This window comes from Zalophus californianus, chromosome 1 (genome assembly GCF_009762305.2).
Source record: "Zalophus californianus isolate mZalCal1 chromosome 1, mZalCal1.pri.v2, whole genome shotgun sequence".
Lineage (NCBI taxonomy): Eukaryota > Metazoa > Chordata > Mammalia > Carnivora > Otariidae > Zalophus > Zalophus californianus.
In genome coordinates, this window is record NC_045595.1 from 73,078,456 (window position 1) to 73,095,865 (window position 17,410).

Here is a 17,410-nt window from a genome sequence, read left to right on the forward strand (position 1 = left end):
ACAAAACAAACAGATAAACAAAAAGTAAAACTAAAAAGTTGATTTATTAATTGACCTAATTGATCACTACAGTCGATAAATGCAATGTCCACATTTAAGTACAGAAGGAACATTTGGCAAAATTGATCATCAGCTGAGCCATAAAGCAAATCTCAACCAACTGGAGAGGATTAAAATCTAGCAGGTTATATGCTCTGCCCAGGATGGAAATAAGCTAGAAAAATTTGATTAAAAGCTAAGTAGAGGGGTACCTGGATGGCTCAGTCATTAAGCGTCTGCCTTTGGCTCAAGTCATGATCCCGGGATCCTGGGATCGAGCCCTGCATTGGGCTCCCTGCTCAGCGGGAAGCCTTCTTCTCCCTCTCCCACTCCCCCTGCTTGTGTTCCCTCTCTCTCTGTCTCTCTCTCTCTGTGTCAAATAAATAAATAAATAAATAAATAAATAAATAAATAAAATCTTTAAAAAAATAAAAGCTAAGTAGAAATCCTCAAATGACAGAAAATGTAAAAATAAATTTAAATAATGAGTTGTTCAAAAACATCATAATACAAATTAGAAAATATTTTAAGCTCAATGGAAAAGAAAATATTTTACATCAAACCTTTGAGAATGTAAGCAAAGCCTTGCTTAGAGAATTTAAAGCCGTGATTGGAAGTCTTAGAAATTAAGAAAGCTTAAATATTAATGATCCAAGTATCTAGTTCAAATAATTAGAAAAAAACAAAAAAATCAGACCCAAAGAGAGTAGAAATAAGAAAATAATAAACATAAGATAATTGATAAAGTTAATAAAGTAGAAAATAAAGATAGAATGGATGTGATCAACAGTCAAAAGTTGGTTATTTGGAAATATTATTAAAAGTGGTAAAATTCTGGTTAAACAGATTAAAAAGAAAAAAGTAGTGAAAAATCAATCACCTGACAAAAATCACAATATAATGAATAAGAAACATCATTATAGATACTATAAACAATGAAGAGATAATAAAATAATTTTACGAGCAACATTATTCCAATATATTTTAAACCTTAGATTGAAGGAGCAATTTTTTGTGTGTGAAAAACAAACTACCAAAAGTGACGCAAGGGATAGATAATTTGAATAGGATGATATTCATTAAAGTAATAAAATTCATAATGCAAAAAAATCCATCAAAGAAAACTTCAGACACAAGTGGCTTTGCTGGTAGTTTTTTCCCAAACATTAAAGGAGAAACACATCAGCCCCACAAACTGTGGAAAACAAGCAGAACTTTCCAAATCGAAGTCAGTCTTTCTCATGATCCTTGGTAGAAAAACCCTAAACAAAATATTTGCAAATAAAACCCATCATTGTATAACACGCATAGTATCACAACCACGTTGTGTTCATATCAGAAGAGTATGGCTAATTAACATTTAAAAAACCAATCAATTCAAACTCTCAAATTAGCAAGACAAAGGAGAAAATTATATGATTATCTCAATAGATGCAGAGAAAGCGTTGATAAAATCCAATATATATTCACAATTAAAAAAACAACTTTTTAGCGATACTGAGTAGAAGAGAACTTTCTCATCTAAAGAGATGATAAAAAATATATACATAAAAGAGCATACTTAATGGTGAAATAGTGAAAGTAGTGCTAATATTAGGATGGAGTCAAGGAAGCTCATTATCACCACTTCCGTAGTAGGCAACATCCAACATGGCCCCCATTGATCCCTGAATCCTGCTATTCATCCTTTTGTGTCACCCTCTCCCCTTGAGTGAAGGCTGGACTTACTGATTCACTTCTCAGAAATTAAATATGGCAGAAGCGATGAGATGTTATTCTGAGATTAGTTTTAAAAAAACTGTCACTTACATCTTTGCTCTTACTCTCTCTCATTCTCTTAAGTCACTCTCCATGGGAGAAGCCACGGGCCATAACTTGACACAGCCCTATGAAGAAGCTGGGCCTGCTAACATGTGAGTGAGCTTGGAAACGAATCACCTCCTCCACACTCCTCCTTTGGGGTCTTCAGTTAAACCGTGGCCTCTGCCTACTGCTTTGGTCAAAGTCTCATGAAACACCTTAAACCAGAGGCACTTAGATAAGTTTCACCCACATAGATGGCCTATGAAATAATAAATATTCACTGTCTTTTTTAAAAAATAATATTTTATTTATTTATTTGAAAGAGAGAGAGCAAGAGCAAGAGACAGAACACAAGCAGAGGGAGTGGGAGAGGGAGAAGCAGGCTTCCCGCTGAGCAGGGAGCCCGATGCGGGGCTCGATCCCAGGACCCTGGGATCATGACCTGAGCCGAAGGCAGCCGCTTAACGACTGAGCCACCCAGGCGCCCCAATATTCATTATCTTAAGCTACTAAATGTAGAGGCAAGTTGTTATGCAGTAATAGATAACTAATACAACTTCTATTCAGCATTTTCTTGTCAGTCTTAGAATGCTCAATAAGACAAGAAAAGACATTATCATTGAGTATATAGAAAATAAGTATGATTTATTATACTCGTAGGTTACAAGATCAATATACAAAGAATGATTACATTATACTCATACAGATATAGGTATGAATATATATTAGCAATAAACAATTTAAAAATAAAATTTAAAACAGATCAAAAAAGCACTGATAATAAAGAGGTTGGTACATTAAGCCCTAAGAAAGTTAAGATTTTCTATTTATCAAAAGATAGCATTAAAAGACCATAGATTGGGAGAATATATTTTAGAACATATATTCAATAAAATAAATTTATTCAGAATATATAAAAAGCACACACTAATCAAAAACAAAAAGATAATCCACCATTTAAAACTGGGCAGAAGTCTTGAATAGGCATTTCACAATAAAAGGATATCCAAATAGCCAATAACCATATGAAAATTGCTCAATATCATTAGTCATCAGAGAATGCAAATCAAAACTCCAATGAGATACCATTCATTATATACCAAACAGAATGGCTAAAAATAAATAAGTAAATAAGTAAATAAGTAAATAATAAATAAACTGGAATCCTAAATGTCAGTGACATTGTGGAACATATCAGTGACAGTGTGGAAAAATGGGACTCTCCTATATCACTAGCAAAAGTGTAAATTGATGAAACCACTTTAAGGAACTGTTCACAGTATCTATCAAAGCTATATTTATGGCTTTTCTCCCACATAGCAATTCCACCTTTAAGTGTATACCTTAAAAAGAAGCCTGTATATATATATGCATCAAAGCACATGTGAAATTGTGTCCATAGCAGCATTATAAATAAATGCTACAAACTGGAAGCAATACATAGTAGAATGGATACATTGTGATCTGTTTGCACAATGGAATACTATACAATAGAGAAAATAAGTAATTCCTGTTAAATAACATGAATGAATTTCAAAACTTAAAGAAACTATATACAAAAAGTATGTTAGTGGTCTCCTATTTTTAAAAAGTGCAAAGCCAGCCGGAATGAATCCATGGTGTTAGAATTCAGAAGAGTTGTATTCTTTGGTTGGTAATGATGGGGGTGGGGGGCCAGGTATGAAGGAAGGTTTTGAGTTGCTGTAATATTCTGTTTCCTGTTCTGGGCCGTGGTTAGACAAGTGAGTCACTCTGTGAAAACTCACTGAGCTCTACTGATTCATGCGCTGTTTTTCATGTATGTTATATTTCAGTAAAATGTGGATTAAAAAATTCTTCTTAAAGGTCACAATTTTTCTTGTTGGAGTAAACTCATTAAGCCCAAGGCAGGGGCAGTAAGCTCAGAAGGCACAGTGCCCAGCAGGTAAAATGAGGGGACTGAGCCTCGAGGGAACTCCGGCAAGGTGGCATCTGCCGGCCTGCTCCATCTAGATGGCAGTCACCGCCGGTCAGTCCATGGTGGCCTTTCGGGAATGCAGGCCAGGCTTGCACAGCTTCCGTTTTTCAAGGAATGTCAGAAATTCACATTCATATATGAAATCTCTTGACTTTTAATGTTGGTATTGAATTTGAATTTTTTTATTTAAAAAGGTTTTATTTATTTATCTGAGAGTGAGAGGGCAAGTGAGCATGAGTGCGGGGAAGGGGCAGAGGCAGAGGGAGAAGCAGGCTCCCTGCTCCGCAGGGAGCCCGACACGGGGCTCGATCCCAGGACCCCGAGATCATGACCTGAACCCAAGGCCAATGCTTAACTGACTGAGCCACCCAGGGCCCCAGGCGCCCCAAATTAGAAGTCTTTAAAACACTACAGAAAGAGAGAAGAGGAGGGACTAGTACAAAGCTGTGGGGCCCTCTGACATTTATGCTCTTCATAGAAAAAAGGAAGAGCCAAGCAGGTGATTTACAATGAGCAGCCAGTGGAGAAAAAAACAAGGCAGGTGTAGATTCACAGAAGCCCACAGACACAATACATTATGAAGGAGGAGAGAAAAATGAAAGTACCGTCTTGGATCAGTGACCACTCTATAAGATGGAGCCCCCTGGGGCTTTAACACTCAGGCTGGGTAACGGTCTAGGCCCCAGATCTTCTTCAGGCATATGGCATACCATTCTTTCCTTTGTTCATGACATTACAGGCACACTGGTCTTCTTCCAGACTCAAGCAAACCAAACCGGCTCCCATCACTGGGGCTTTGTCCTCACTATGGTTTCTATTTGGAAAACATCCCTCCTGGCATCTCCCTTGATTGGCTCCTTATCCTACACATCTCAACTTAAATACCACTCCTCACAAAGGCCTTCTTCGTGGATTCCTCAAAAAAAGCAGACCCTGCTCCCAGCCTCTCTCGTCTTTGTCTGTTTAATTCCCCATCAGTACTTAGCAGCATCTGAAATCACACTGTGTACTTGTTTGTTTGATCTTTTATCTTCTGTCCCTTAAGGAGAACAGAGTTCCATGAGGGCAAGGATGTATTTGACCGTGTCCAATGCTGATCCTAACATCTGGTAAAGTGTCTCTTTTGGTTGAATAAGTAAATAAATTAGGGGGAGAAAACCAATTGAGTTCGGGATCATAAACCTGATGGCAATATTAGAACACAGCGATATATTCTTATCTGTCCTATTTTATCAGTCGGCTGGCGCTGCCATAAGAAAATACCACAGGCTGGGTGGCTTAAACAACAGAAATTTATTTCTCACAGTTCCGGAGTCTGGAAGTTCAAGATCAAGGTGTTCTCAGGTTTGGGTTTTTTCCCCTGAGGCCTCCTCCTTTGCTTGCAGAGGGTGCCTTATTGCTGTGTCCTCCCATGGCCTTTCCTCTGTGCATGTGCTTCCTGATACCTCTCTCTTCTTATAAAGACAACAGTCCTGTTGGAATAGGACCCCCACCCCCCTTATGGCCTCATTTAATCTTAATCTACCTCCTTAAAGCCTCTCTCTTCAAATAAGGCTTCATTGGGGGTTAGGGGTGCAACATATGAATTTGGAGGGGTGAGGCACAATTCAGTCCATAATACCCGCGTTTATCTCTGGCATGTTCACTCTCCTACCGTGTGGGTCTGTGACCTGATTCCATAGCATGACTGAGCGCCATTCGTAATCTACTTGAATTGGCTGAGAAGGGGGTAGGTAGAGTCCTCATTTAGTTAGATATAAATGGCTTTGCTGAGAATCAATGCTGAATCTAGAGAACAGAAATGGATAGTATGCTCTTTTCTTTAAAAAAAAAAAAAAATTCTACCAGGAAACTTTGATATTTTCATCATCCACTCCAGAACATTTGCTTTTTTCTTCCAAAGATGTGAAAATTCAAGCATGAAATTCTGTTATTAAAGACCTCATTGTTTCTCTTCAAATAGCATGTAAGACCTGGAAATATATTTAATTATCTAAAGGGACCATGTTATAACTAATGATTGACTACTACATTGCTTAGGTAGGGGAAAAAATCATGTTGGTGCATTTAATTTTGTTGAGTAGTGAGCAGTGACTTCTTTCTGATTAATGGTTTCACACTAAGTGCTTCTCATTTTGCTCCCTAAAACAATAAAGTTTAGGTATATTTAGAATAACCTTCACCTTTCAACTTGGAGAGCTCTCTTGGTCTGCTTGTGTCTTCATTATTCACCTGGAAAACTGCATCAAACAATGGCATGACACTGAAAAGAAAAAAAAGACTGCGATTTTTCCAGGTTTTCTTGGCTAAAAACAGAAATGATGCATGTTCCTTTTGCCACCATGCAAGGATTGATTGTTAAACAGAGGTTCCTGGCATTCCCAGAAACCACCTATTATAATATATTGTACCCGCCTTATGGGAGACCCACCAGTGTGCTGAGCACAACACTAAGAGTGCTTAGGCTGGCTCTGGGGTAGAGATTTTAAGCTGTATTGGACTGGGGCTTCTCAGTGTGTTGTCTGGAGAGTATGTTGAACCAAGTCTGACACTCACTGTGAAAAAAAAAATTTTTTTTTTAATAAAAGCACTGAATTGATTTTTGCAGAAGGTTTTTTTCTTATCAGACTATTGAATGAGAACACTTTGTTACTAGCAAGTAAGAAAGACACGGTTGCTTCAATTCCTGATGACACAGCAATATCCTTCCAATTAGGGGATTCTGAGCATTCCTTGTGAGATAAAGTTCATCTGGTGTTTTGGGGCTTTCCTGCTACGATCTGACCTTAGTCATACTTTGAACACAGCCAGACCTAAAAAAGGCAATTTGTTAAGAAGCAGAATATAACTTTGCTCCTTGAGAGTTGGTTTTCAGCTGCCACATAACTGTGATCTGAGGAGCTAATCTTCTGTGGGAAGGTGGGAATTTCTTCACCAACAGGAGAGTCAGGAAAACTGGCAGCAGAGTCCATGCACGTATCAGTAGAATCCCCCGTGACCCTTTGATGCCTGGATCTCCGTGAACTGAGTTCCTCTAACCCCCAGGTCCACCATGACTTGAAGTGCAAGTTTTTCGACTGCTTTCACAGATCCCCCACTCACAAACCCTGGGGAGTCTACAGAAAACTTAGGTTTTCTGCTCACCCTCTTTCCTCTTACCTTCCCCCAGAAGCAATGCAAATTCCTTTTCTGGTCATTTATGCCCTTGTCATTTCTTTTCTTTCTTTTTTTTTTTTTAAGATTTTTATTTATTTATTTATTTATGAGACAGAGAGAGAGAGAGAGAGAGAGAGAGAGAGGAGGAGGGAGAAGCAGGCTCCCAAGGAGCAGGGAGCCTGAAGCGGGACTCGATCCCAGGACTCTGGGATCATGACCTGAGTCAAAGGCAGACGCTTAACCATCTGAGCCACCCAGGCGCCCCTGCCCTTGTCATTTCATCAAGAACCTAGGATGAGTTTGGATGGGCTTATCAATGACTGTTTCAAATTAATTACAGTTCTCTCTCTTTCCAAGAATACTTCTGATGAATACAATTTTGACTGATCCTGAAATAAAACTTTATTCCCTCTGAGTCCTTTCAAATTTTAAGGGAGTGGAAAAATCATGGGCTTTCAAATTACACATATCTGGAATTCGAATTTGAGGTTACTGTTTTGTCAGAATCTGCTGACCTCTATAACTCAGTGTAACCAACAATAGATGGTATGTCAACAAGATAAGATACAAAGCTCCCAGAAAGAGGCTGGAAATTTCCTATTCCCTCTCCCTTCTTTACATTATGTGCAGGACTTAGCATGGCTCCTGGAGCCTGGCACCTGCTTACATGTTTGATCAATTGCAACCAGTTTAAAGTGAGCTCTGGAGGGAGAACTTCTTCATTCTGGAAGGATTTTGCAGGCCTGGAACAGCGGTCTCTAATGAGAAGAGGGTAAATGTGAATTTTACATGGCTCTTTGAGAGTTGATTTTTAGAGATGGGATTCTGCTGTGCTAGGGACAGTTACGATTATGTAATAAATAATCTGTTGCTTTTGAACATGGGACAGTAACCTTAGCATCATTAGTTTGCAAAGAGTGAAATATATGGGGAAAAAACCATCTGAGAACTTAAGAAACTGTAGAAGAATCCAGCCAGGAATTCGGAACTGCTGCTGGTGGTAAGAAGATAGGAGGTGATGGTGAAAGATTCACATTAAGGTTATTATTTTGGGTCAGCAGAAAATAAAATCTCTCTGTAATCTCCTTCTCTGCTGTAAGTATGTTCTTCTCTCCTGAGACTCATAGTGGCCCCCAGATGCAATCCCACACGGGTAATTTCTATAGTTAGCTCCTTCCCGCCTTCATGTTTAAAAGCTCCTTATTGTAGAGTGCTCCCTATTGTAAAATCCAATAAAAACCAAGGGCTTGTTTTCCATCTAGGCTGTTTTCCTAACTAAATTTCTCCCAATGAGTTTAATGAGCGTTGATTCAATTTATAGACGGTGCTATTTCTTCAACAGCCCCCAAGCCTATAAAACCATGAGAGGCAAATACTCTTATTCCAGGTGGTAAAGTGTAAATGCATCCTCTATCCCACCTGTTTTCATTTAATCTTGGATTGTTTGCCTCATTTTGTTCTTCCCACGTGGAATGGAAATGTCTGGTGCTGCTGAGAGAAGCCAACCAAACTGTAACATTTCAATTTTTAAATCTCTCCTGAGTCGGGTAGAAAATAAATTCAAACTTTTTTTTTTCCTGTTTGGAATTAGATCTGATCCTCCAGGATATGCCAAACATACTTTGCGTTTTGCATTTTAAAGTTTCTGACCCCTCTGTCTAGGAAAAGGCAATGTAGAATAATATTTATATGATAATTTCTCTTTCCCCAAGCTTTGCAAACTCTAGCTTAGAGGTTGCCATTTTCCACTCCCCCCCGCCCCGCCTCCCAGTGCCAAGAATTTCAAAGCTCGAAAGGAAACAGTGAGATAAAGAAAAATGGTGAAAATTTACAAACAGAACCCACAGAGTATCCTGAGGACTCTGAGTTTTTCTGGCCCTGCCAATCTAGTCTCTTTTTTACTGAGCAGACGGATCTCTTCAAAAAAATGAGCCAGACTTCCCTATCCAGAAGACCCTCCTGATACAGTTCCCGAATTGACAGGAAGCGGATCAGGTAGGAGTAGGAAAGGGAAAAGAACAATTCGTGAAAGAAAATGGAGAGTAGGTGGGCAGCTATTCAACTTTTTTTTTTTTCCCCAGTTCTTACTCTCAAAGTCCCTTTTATACCATCTGCTTGGAGGTAGTTTTAATTTTATCCATTTAACACTATATCCATTATGCGATGGAGTGGACTTTCAGAAGATTCGAGTAACTTGCCCCAAATCACATGCTTATTAGGTGGTAGATGGATTTCATCCCGGGTCTGCTGTTTTCGCGACAATCTCCTCTTCTTTGGGTAGAATTAAGAAAGGATGAAAAGGTAAAGGAGAAAAATGACTCTGAAAACAATACAATGCCATCAGATACTTATCTTTGAAATATTTAATACTTTAAAAAATATGTATAGAATCCAAAAATTGGAAAATCTAGTAAGGTATACAAGAGGAAATAGAAATGATCTATGAGAAGATCTTTTGAAAAGAGGGTAAATATGAGTTTTACATGGTTTTTTTAGTGTTGATTTTTAGAGATAAGATTCTGCTGTGCTAGGTACATTTCATTCCACGGCTTAAAATTTTCTTTTGCCATAGGTTTATATATACCTCAAGGTCATCTATTTTTAATATGCTTTTTTCACTTAATATAATATGAACATTTTCTTTTGTCTACACATACTCTTCTATAATATGATTTTGAATAATTGAGTGATTCATTCAATCAAAAAAAAAAAAAAAAAGCTTTGTCGAACATGTCCTCTGTCCCTGGCACTATACTAGGAAATAGGGATTCACAATAAATGAGTGAATGAAGCAAACGATATCCTAGCCCTCAGGAAGTTCACATTTGTTGAGAGGAGACAGATAATAACAATGAACAAGTAAACAAGATAAACAGAATTTGATTTACAAAACATTATAAAGAAAATACATATAAGGATATAATAAAAACTAACTCCCTTAGTTAGGAAAATCAGAGAGAACATTTTGGAGGATGTGATATTGGAGTTGAGAATTAAAGAACAAAGGAAGGAAGTTAAAAAAATAAACTAAGAAATTATATTTCAAACAAAGGAACAGCCCTCCAGACAAAGGGCCCAGCAAGTAAGAAGGCTTTAGACAGGAGAAATCTTGCTCTGTTCAAAAGAAAGTCTGGGCTGCTGGAGTATCCTGGGAGCAAAGGAGAGGGAACAGGAGATGAGCTGAGAGACTGAATCAAGGAGGAGAACCTGTGGAGTCTTCTGGCCCCAGAGTTTGGATTTCATTCGAAGCACAACTGGGAAGCTTCCAAGTGTTGCCAAGCAAGGACAGCCCTGACTTGATTAAGGTTTAATAGGCATGAATTTCTCAGTCACAGACTCAGGCATGTAAAAAATAGAATTTATTTCTTAACCCAATTTAATTTCTGACTTTTAGCCTCAAATTCACCTAGCAGCAGACAATCAAATCTACCCAACTGCAAGTTTCTCGCAGTTCAATCCAATGATTTCCTAGTAAATCCACAAGTATAATCACATTCTGCCCTTCGCCTCTTCTTTTTCCAGGAAGAAGAGGATTATAAACATCATGTCGAGATATGTGTGTGCACGTATATGCGTGGGTGTGCACTATGTTGTATGTGATGGTGGTGGTGTGTCTGGATTATTGCTCTTTTGCTGGCCTTCACTGCCGATATAACTGGTTCAGTCCTCAAGCACTCACTCCCTATCCATGTGGCTATCTGCGAATTGTCCAGATGTTAACCAATGGTCCCATTAATATTTATCAGTGTCAAATGTCACCTTTGAAAGTCTTCTCTTATAGAAAAAGTTTTTTTTTGGTCTGGGATTTAAATTACTTTCCTTTGATATCCTTATTTCCACTTTAATACCACAGCTTTAATTATTGTCTCATATGTGTATTTTCATGTTTGGTTGGGAAGTTCCTTTTTTTTAAGGGGGGGAGAGATAGAGAGAGATCGAGGGAGAGAGGTTGGGGGAAGAGGGAGAGGGAAAGAGAGAATCTTAAGCAGACTCCACACCCAGCACAGAGCCCGACATGAGGCTCTATCTTACGACCCTGAGATCATGACCTGAGCCAAAATCAAGAGTCAGATGCTCAATCAACGGAGCCACCCAGGTGCGCTGGGAAGCTCCTTTTTAATATTCTTTGTTTATTCAAAATATTCCTGGTGAGTATCATCCCCATATTTTTCAAAATGAACTTTTATTAAAATAAAATTTAAAAAACTCAAAACGAACTTTTATCATCAATTTGCCACTTTTTAAAAAGCAAACACATTGAGTTTTGTTTTGTTTTTACAAACTGTATTAATTTTTAAATTTACTTGGTGAGAACTTCATTTTCATTCCATGTGCGTAACAACATATTTTTTTCTTATAAAATTACTGTGTATGTTTTTTTCTGTTGAGCATATTCCTGGCTATTAAACGCCTTGTTTTCTGTTGTGAAAGTAGTCATTTTTCCACTCTAGCTATTGGTTTTTACATAATTACTTTGTCTCTGGACATTTTATTAGTTGTGTAAAATTTTCCAGCTGATTCTCTTCACTTTTCTAGTGAAATTATGGTACCTACTAACAGTAATTTTGTCTCCTCCTTTGCAGTTGTTAAACATCTTATTTATACTTCTGGTTCTTTGTTATTGATTGAATCTTTCAAAACAAGTTTTAAGAAAAGGTACTGGCAATAGTTCAAACCTTTGTCTCTTCCCTTATTTTAACGGGAATGTTTCTTGCCTTTTAGTCTTATTTAGTCTTATACTCTAAGCTAGCCTTAGACTGTTTTTTAACCATGATAAATGTTCCTTCTATTTGGAGTTCAAGATTTTGTGTGTAATGTATTGATATTCACCGAATGACTTTTTAACTTATTACATAGTTTTTCATTTGATGTGAGCAATTGTATTATTATTATATTTTTTTTACTGAGAGATCATAATACAAAGATTATGTCCTCCTTGCTCTCAATATATCACTTTTTGATAAACTGAATTTATCTATCATTTGAGAGCTTAGAATTTATATCAATAAGTAAGATTTACATTTTTATATTCTAACTTTTATTGAAATGTGGCATTTATACAAAAAATTCACACATAAATATATTGTGAAAACTCACATGAAATTTGCTTTTATTTTATGTTCTGCTTTATTTTAAAATTTTATGTGTTGGTCTTAGCTGTTAGATGATGGTCTTCGGATTAGGTTCATTACATAAAATGCGCTGTGAAGCTTTCTATCATTTTCAGTGATGGAAAAAGTTGGTATGAGAATTTTCTGTTGCTTAATACTTTGAAATAACTAATCTATAAAACCATGTCTGAGCCTAGATCTTTTTTATGAAGCTTATTCTTTGGAACATTTTCCATTTCTTCTATAGCTATTGTTCCATATTTTATCTGTGTACAATTTTGTACTGTTTTGTGTAGGAATTGTTAGTATATTTTATTTTCTTATTCTTTGAAAGCAATATCCATTTCTATGGTTATATCATATTTTTAAAGTTGATCTTGTGAATTTATGCTTTTCAATTTCTTTTTGAGATTACATTTGCCAGAAGAATTCACTGTTTTCTTCAAGAACTTGTTCTTTGATTTATGCAGTCTATTTCTTTCAGTGTAATTATTTATTTTCTGCTTTTAACTTTATTAATTCCCTCCATTTTATTAAGTTTCTTTTATTGTTCTTCATTATTAATTCCCTCCATTTTATTAAGTTTCTTTTATTGTTCTTCATATAACTTCTTGAATTGAATTCTTTACTCATTTGTGTTATTTTTCTTGTTTAATAATGAAAGCATTTATAACAATGAAATAACTCTGAGAACACACCATGTGTTCTTATATGAGTTTTATAATTTTTTAACTTTCTAAAAATCCTGCAATTGCTCTCTGAATTAGGAGTTCAGGAAGCTTAAAGTGTCTAAGTTGGGTTTTAGTTGTCTTTAAACTTAACAATAAAAGGTAGAAGCTTATTTCCATTCAGCATAATAGGAGTTCTGAGACAGTCCATAGCCAGTAAGATGGTTGTCCAAGGTCTCAAGATTCTTCAAAGGATTTGCATCACCATCTTAGCAGAGAGAGACAGAGAGAGAAACACCTTCAGACATATGGCCCCAAAGTTCATCGGAATTATAATAGTTTATAGTAAAACACTTTGCCCGGTGAATTTTTTTAAATTCATTCTTGTGCACCCATGTGCAGATACTTATCAACAGAGAAGTCAAGAATTACATGAGCTGGCATTAGAACATGAATTCTTTAAAATCTATCAGATTTCCTTTGCCAAATTATTTAGCTTCTTAAAAAATTTGTGCAGTTCAGGTATGAACCAAAGGCTTCAGTGCTGAGCAGTATGACATTTGAAGGTAGTCACAGACTTTGCCAAGGAGACTAGAGCTTTTCGAGAAGGGTTCTGAACTGTTTTCCTAAGGTCAACCTTCAGAATAGAGTGCACAGAATTTTCACTAGCCCAGGGATGGTAACGTGGAGGAAAATAAAGACCATATTGATAAGTTCTTACAAACCAATGTATAGTTATTAGGAAGGGGGAATTCAAATGTCCTTTCTTTTTAAAATAGTGACACTCATAAGTGTATTTGTTTGTAGGTTGTTTTTGTTGTTGTTGTTGTTGTTTTGAGAGAGCGTGAGAGTGGGGGTGGGGAGGGGCAGAGGGAGAAGGAGAGAGAAACTCAAGCAGATTCCACACTGAGCATGGAGCCCGATGTGGGGCTCGATCTTGTGACCCTGAGATCATGACCTGAGCCGTAATCAATAGTCCGACGCTTAACTGACTGGGCCACCCAGGCACCCCTGTATGTTGTTTTTTCTAAATGTCTTCACTCAGTAAAATTAGAAGTTTGCAAATCTTATGTCTTGTCACCCATTTTTTAGTTGTTAGTTTTACCTCTCTTAGATTCCTAAACTCTGGTAGCCTTAGTATACGGGCCTTGATAGTTTTCAACGTTTAGATTCTGTCAGTCCTAGTTCTGGGTCACCCATCCACAAATGTCTCTGTCATGTCACCACATTCATTTCTCCCCTCTGAGGATATCTCTTTAAAGCAATAATAACAGGCTCTGGCTTCATCAAGAGTCATATGCAAATGGACGTACAGGTTCCCCCCTTTTCCCCTGAGCTTGTTCTCAACTGGAGAGCCATGAATCCTCGTGCTGCTCCCCTTCCACGAGCAGGGCTCAGAGCCTGAGAAATTGACATTGAGTCAGCAGTTGCTTCAATGACAAGAGGTCACAGGGAAGGGAAGACACATAGGATACAGGTAGGTGAAAATATAAGACAATTGAAATATGACACAAAAAAATCAGAGAAGACATTTTTCTTTGGATGTAGAAGCATGTATCTTCATTAGAAAGTAAGATTACTCTAACTCTCTCTCACTTTATTACAGCTGCAACACCTTGGGCTTTTATGCAATCAGGGCAGTGATACAGGTTTCGGCTCTCCAGTCATAGTTCCCATCATATTCTTCTTATCCTAAGGCACCATTTGATTTCTAACTTTTGCAATAATAAACCACACCCATCCTTTTTAATTAATGGGTTTTAAAATAGTTTATAACTAAGACCTGGTTTCTGGGCAGCATGGAATAAGAAGTTTTTACTCTTGTGCTCGCTTCGGCAGCGCATATACTAAGAAGTTTTTACTCTTCTACTTGTTTTCCTTTCTAAAATCTCTTTCTGTTCACTTTCTTCCTAAAGGAAAGAAAACAATTTATGCCATAAAAAGCAAATTCGGTTGTATTTCACATTGTCACAAAAGATATGATACTGAATTATGAGTTATCACACTCACTAATCTCAAAGTATTTCAAAGTGGTGGTATGATGAGTATCAGTCTGGCTCCTTGGGATGTGTGTGGGAGAGAGAGAGAGAGAGAAGGAGAGAGGATCTAGAGAGAGAAATTTTTAATCACTTTCTGTTTTGTTTGTTGTTGTTGTTTCTGTCCAGAAAAACCCACACCTAAATTATGTCTCTGCTTAGTTCATATGTGTGCATGTGTACATAAAGTGCTATATGTATGTGTCAGGCTTGTTTCATGCAGGAGAACACTGACAAGGTGATTTTTGTAGGTAAGGTGCACTTTGTGGAGGGGAAGGAAGTAGGAGAGGGAGAGTCACAGAAGAGGGCTTGGGTGCACCTGGTCTCACCATCCACATGTGGTACAGGAGGCATCAGTGCTGTGGGAAGGCAGCATACGTGCCTATAAAGGGAATTCCGGAATAAACATCCTGAGGCCCTATGAAAGAAAGGGTGGTAGAGTCTGTTTAGAGTAAATGATTGCTCTTGCTTCCTGTGGTCTAGAAGTGGAAGAAAATAATCTTTTACAGGAGTCCTTATCCCTTCTGGGAAACAATGTTTCTGGTCTGACCAAGAGATGAACAGATTTGAAGACAGAAGCATAGAAAAGATGGGTGGATCCATTCTTGTGTTGGAATTTTTGGCAGAGACTACTAATTACCGCCCCAAGGCATTCTTCTCTTTGTGGCAGATTGTATCGTTGCTCTAAATATTTTCTGTCCTTCCATCTTCGTTTGGATTCCCAGAAGGAGCCCTTGAAGCAAGGACTCGAGTGCAAGTAACTTATTCGGGAGGTGATCACAGGAAAGACTAATATGGAAATGAAAAGCAAGAGAGAAAATGGACAGATGCCAACAAAGGGCATGTTATAAAGCAAGTTACCACCAAGAGCAACTGGAGCTCAATCTTATCCCAGTGTAGACCATGAACTTCAGAGTTGCCCTGAGGGATGAGAGACCTGGAGGGTTCATTGGTTGAGGTTGCCCATGGGAGCAGTGGGAGGAGGATTTAATTCCCCAGGATTATGGGCCTGTTGTAAACGTGGTCAAGGAAGGCTCCATGCTGGCAACTGGATGTAAGGCTGATTTGTACTGAAATAGCAAGCATTCAGCAAATATTCATAGTGGCCTCACTGTATCTGTTTTACCCTCCATGTGAAAGGATTGTATATCCTGCTGTATTGACTTTGAGCTTGGATATGTTAAGCATTATATTCTTCCCAGTGGGAGGATATATTTCTCTACTCCATTGACAAGAGGATTTGGCCAATGAAACGTGAGCAGAAATAATGTGTTCAACTTTCTAGCGAAAGGTTGAAGAGTTATCACATTTTTTTTCCTGCTACCTTCACCTAGCAACATCCTGGATAGGAACTGCTCATTTAATCTGGGCCCTGAGATGAGAAAATACGCAGCTGGGCCCCAGCATGGTTAGAATAAGAAATAAATACAATTTGTGTTTATAAGCCTCAAAAATTTTGAGGTTATTTATTACAACCCATCCTGGCTAGCTAGCATATCCTGACACATACCTGCATCTAAAAGTAAGCTGTTGAAAAGAAAAACAATACATGTGGTAATGGGCGCCTGGGTGGCTCAGTTGGTTGAGCGACTGCCTTCGGCTCAGGTCATGATCCTGGAGTCCCGGGATCGAGTCCCACATCGGGCTCCCTGCTCGGCGGGGAGTCTGCTTCTCCCTCTGACCCTCTTCCCTCTCGTGCTCTCTATCTCTCATTCTCTCTCTCTCGAATAAAGAAATAAAATCTTTAAAAAAAAAAACAATACATGTGGTATTGACTTCGTGTCTGGGCAGAGAATGACAAAGAAACTGTTACTGAAGACATAAAGATGGCATCCAATTTATGCACTAGTGAAATATTTGATAAAATTGTAAGCAGTAGGTTGGAAGGCAGGGTCCAAGATGGCAGCATAGAAAGATCCTGAACTCACCTCCTATGGACACATCAAATATGTAGCTACATATAGAACAATTCCCTCTGAAAATTGGCTGAACAGCTAGTTCTTCCACATGCAAAGGATAAAGCGGCCACATAGAAACAGATAGGAGAAGTTGAGACAAAGGCTTACCTAAAACCCCACCCCCACAGTTGAGAAGGATCTCACAAAAGAGGAGCATGTTCCTGAGGAGCTAGGGGTATGTGCCCCAGAGCAGGCACTCCAACTCTTGGCACCTGCACTGGAGAGATGAGCCTCCAAAGTGTCTAGCTTTGAAAAACCATGGGATTCCATCCAAGAGACCCAAAGGGCTGTGATGAAACTGAAATACCACTCTTAAAGGGCTTGCATGCAGACTCACTTGCCTAAGGACTCAACACAAAAGCAGCAATTTGAAAAGTGCCTAGACTATTTGTGAAGGAGATCCATTTGCTAATCTTAAACTGTTTGCCAGAGGGGCAAGGACCTATTGGGACTCTCTCCGGGACAGGGGTACCGGTGGGCACCATTTCTATACTCTTCCTTAAGCTTGCTGGTGCCAGTAGGTGTGTACATTTTCTGCAGTCTCCTGCTGCACTGCTAGAGCTGGCAGGCATGCCCTGCCCCTCCACTCTCCAGTTATCTCACTAAAGCTGGCAAGTACACACAGGTCATGCTGTGGACTCTCTCTGATTGCCTGGCTCTGGTGGTCAGGGGGTTTGCGCTC

The 17,410-nt window shown here is 38.4% G+C and overlaps 1 long non-coding RNA gene across 1 annotated transcript in view; it reads right to left on the reverse strand.

The window, feature by feature from the left end:
* Positions 1 to 12,845: 12,845 nt before the first annotated feature.
* Positions 12,846 to 17,410, reverse strand: part of LOC113918486 — a 64,327-nt gene continuing 59,762 nt past the window's right edge. Inside the window, exon 3 of the long non-coding RNA XR_003518579.2 lies at positions 12,846 to 13,002. This is a non-coding gene — a long non-coding RNA (uncharacterized LOC113918486). The remainder of the gene's footprint in view (positions 13,003 to 17,410) is intronic.